Source organism: Cryptomeria japonica, chromosome 11 (genome assembly GCF_030272615.1).
Source record: "Cryptomeria japonica chromosome 11, Sugi_1.0, whole genome shotgun sequence".
NCBI lineage: Eukaryota > Viridiplantae > Streptophyta > Pinopsida > Cupressales > Cupressaceae > Cryptomeria > Cryptomeria japonica.
This window is the reverse complement of record NC_081415.1, coordinates 653,846,735-653,851,295: the sequence shown is the minus strand read 5'-3', so window position 1 is coordinate 653,851,295 and position 4,561 is coordinate 653,846,735.

Sequence of the window (4,561 nt, the reverse complement as noted above, 5' to 3'; positions counted from 1 at the left end):
GACGTGTGTATTGCAGAACAAAAGATGAAGTTAGAAAGAAGACAAGAAAAGCTCAGAATTCAAAGAAAACAGGTGTATGCAAAAAGGAAAGGAAATGACAAAGACAAAGAACTAATGCCACAAGAAGTACAAACAAGGATAGATCAAGCATTTGAAAATACAAGGTTTTCATCAAAAGAGGAACAAGATGTATCCAGATGTGGCAGAACCCTAGAAGAACTAAGAGACAGTCAAGTTGGATTGACTATTAGTCCAAAAGAAGTTGAGTTTGAAAGGAGACAAAATCTATTAAAAGAATCCTCTTTATCATGTGCACAAATATGTCAACTTCTAAATGCAAATAAGGTCAATCAAGAAGGAATTTGTAGTATTAAAGATGTGCATGTGGATATAGTCCATTCATTTAAGGGACAAACATCAGTTGAAGAACCACTTGAGTGTGAACTACACAATGCTAATATTAATTTTGTTAAGACTAATTCAGAGACGATTGGGAAAGATAATTCTCAAAAATATTTAATCTATGATAGTACCTATTCTATGCCAAGCTATGATCATTATGTCATGAATGTTGACACACCTAATGATGACAGTGATTACGATTTACCCATTCTTCATCCTAAATTAATTGATTGGGATAATTTAGATAACCCTGAATTGAATGTCTTTTCCAATGATCATGACTTAGTCGTGTACCTTAACGCTGTTGAACCCATCCATCCTAAGATATCTTCCATTGCAGAATCAAGTGATGTTTCTCGTAGTCAGGAAAATGCCAAACTTCCCATTCACAAAAATGAAATAAAACAAGGAAAGAGACCTATTATTGAAAACAATTTCATGGCAACATTAGATCAGTCAAAAGAGAAAACAAAGGACATGTCTGATGGTGAAAACCTCCTTGAGGCGCCAGAAGACGGAAAGTTTGGCTTTCTTCTAGCATATTTTCAAGAGAGATCTGCTATCCTGATAGAACCAACAAAAGTAGTAAACATTGGTACATCAAAGGATACTAAAATACTTCATTTTGCTGCCTCATTGTCAAAAAAAGAGAGAAAAGAATACATGGAGTTCTTTACGCAAAGACAAATAAATTTTTCTTGGTCTTATATAGATATGCAAGGACTTAATCCTGATCTTATCATGCATCATCTTAATGTAGATTTAAAACAAAAACCCGTTAAGCAGAAGCTAAGAAAGATGCATCCACACATTGCTCTTCTTATAAAAACCGAGCTGAAAAAACTATTAGAAGTAGGTTTCATAAGACCAGTTGCTTATCTAGAATAGGTTTCAAGTATTGTACCAGTATCAAAGCCAGATAAAAGCATAAAGGTCTATATAGATTTTAGAGATCTGAATAAAGAATGTTCAAAAGATGATTTCCCGCTACCAAACATTGATATCATAGTGGACTTATCAGTAGGACATGAGATGTTTTCATTAATGGATGGCTTCTCAGGATATAATTAAATAAGAATCACACCTGAAGATCAAGAGAAGACAACTTTCATCTGTGCATGGGGAACATATTGCTGGAATGTCATGCCATTTGGGCTTAAGAATGTGGGAGCAACTTATCAAAGGGCTATGACAACAATTCTCCATGATATGATGCATACATTTATGGAAGATTATGTCAATGACATACTTGCAAAATCTCACACAAGAAAAGAACATTTGAACATTTTAAGCAAGATTTTTGACAGGTTGGAAAGATATCAATTGAGATTAAATCCAAAGAAATGTGCATTTGGGGTAACCTCTGGAAAGCTCCTTGGGTACACTATATCAGCTCATGGCATTGAAGTAGATCCTAAAAAAGTCAAAGCTATCATGGAGATGGAGTCACCTAAGAACATAAGTCAATTGCAATCTTTACAAGGAAGATTGCAATCAATTAGAAGATTTGTTTCTCAGTTGGCCGATAGATGCCTTCCATTTACCCATCTTCTACATAAAAATGTTCCATTCAAATGAGATATTAAATGTGAAGAATCTTTCTTGCAAATAAAAGAATATCTTATGAGTCCTCTAGTACTGATATCACCAGCCAAAGGGAAACCATTGTTACTCTATGTCTCACCAACAAGTGTATCATTAGGTGCTCTCCTAGCTCAACATGATGATGAAGGAAATGAAAGAGCAATTTATTATATTAGCAAAACACTTGTTGGCTACAAATTAAATTATTCCTCAATTGAAAAGATATGTCTAGCTGTTGTATTTGCAACTCAGAAGCTGCGACATTATATGTTGATTCATTCTGTAAAACTAATAGCAAAGATAGATCCTCTCAAATATCCGTTGAGCAAGTCAACATTAACAGGGAGACTAGACAAATGGGTTATGATACCAAGTGAATTTGACATAGAATATGTTGACCGGAAAGCTATCAAGGGACAAGTCATTGCTGATCAATTAGCTGATGCACCTTTACAAAATGACATGCCTTTGCACATCAAATTTCTTGATGCAGATATCTTAATAGTAAGTACAAACTTTTGGGAATTGTACTTTGATGGTTCTTATACCCAATATGGATTAGGTGTGGGAATATTTTTCATCACACCTCAAGCACACACAATTCTGAAATCATATAGACTGCGATTTCCATGCACCAATAATACTGCTGAGTATGAAGCATTGGCTATAGGGCTTAAAATGGCCATTGAGTGGAACGTCAAAGAACTCCATGTCTATGGTGATTCACAACTTATCCTCAATCAAGTAAATGATGAATATCAAACAAAGGATGATAAGCTTATGCCATACAAACAACTGGTGGAGGAATTTAAAGGACACTTTAAAGAAATATCATTCACCCAGATTCCAAGAAATGAAAAATAAAGCAGTAGATGCAATGGCTACAATAGCATCTCTCTTGCAAAATAAGGAGAATCAATAGCATTACGAATTTCTCGTGGAAGATATCTTAACCCCTACCATCCAATCCCAGCATGCCTATCAAATTTTCCATATATTAGGAACCAGTCAATCCGTATACAGTCAAACCTACCAATATTTGAAAGATCATATCCTTCCTCTTGAATTATCTCATAATCAGAGAATAAACTTTATCGGTCAGTCCTCTGGCTATACTATTATTGTTGATATCCTATATAGGCATGGTCTAGATGGTACGTTGTTGAAATGTCTTGAAAAAGATGAATCTGAGAGAGTTCTTAATGACATTCATGTGGGTATTTGTGGTACACACTCAAGTGGTTTAACATTGGCTAAGAAACTTATTCATATGGGTTACTTTTGGCCTACTATGGAAAGTGATTCATTCACATATGCTAGAAAATGTAAACAATGTCAGATCCATGGAAATCTCATTCATGCGCTAGCACAAGAGTTATATCCTATGATAGGATCATGGCCATTTTCACAATGGGGCCTTGATTTGGTAGGAAAGATCAATCCCTCATCTTCTAGTTGACATAATTTTATTCTGATTGCTACTAAATATTTTACTAAGTGGATTGAAGAAGTGCCTTTAAAAACAGTGACAGGAAAACAAATATCATCATTCGTTTTGAATTACATAATCTGTCGCTACGGAGTTCCTATGACCATTATCACTGATAATGGAAGACCATTCAAAAATCAAGATGTGAAAGAGCTATGTGAACAGTTCATATCCAACATAGGTTCTCTACTCCATACTATCCACAAGGTAATTTTCAAGCTAGCGCATCAAACAAAACTATCTTGAAAATCTTGAAGAAAACAGTCAATGAAGACGGAAAAGATTGGCATATTTAGTTAAATCCTGCTCTTTGGGCATACCGAACTAGCATGCACACTCCAACAGGGGCAACTCCATATTGTTTGGTCTATGGATCAGAAGCTATATTAGCTATAGAAGTAGAGATACCTTCTCTACGAGTATCCTTGCACGATCTTATACCAAAAGAAGAACAACGAGTCTCTTGACTCCAAGAACTAGAACTGATTCAAGAACATCGCCAAAATGCAATAGAACATTTGAAAGTATACCAACAAAGAATGGAAAGAAGCTATAACCACAGAGTCAAGCCATGTATTTTCCAGATTGGAGATATAGTTCTAAGGGAGAATCCAAGAAATTAGCAAGACCAGGAAAAGAAGGGAAAATTTGAACCGAATTGGCTAGGACCTTTTGTCATAGTAGCAACATATGGATCAGGAGCATACAAGTTATCTACCCCTGAAGGTGATTGGTTTTATGAACCTATCAATTCTATCCATCTCAAGAAATTATATGCTTCAGATATAAAGTCCTGAAAAATTAATAAAAAGCATATAAAGTCCTAAAAAATCAATAAAAAGCATATAAAGTCCTAAAAAATCAATAAAAAGGATATAAAATCCAAAAAAATACAATAAATTTAGATGGTGAAAACCTGATAAATAGGCGCTATCTAAGAAGTAGGTTCCTCCATCTATGAGATCGCTTTGCACACCTATCCATTCCATCCTATCACATCTATCGCTTCCATCTATCTTAGTTTATTCATTCCATCTTTCACATCCATTTGCTCTGAACCATTTAGCAAGAAATATGCAGCTTACC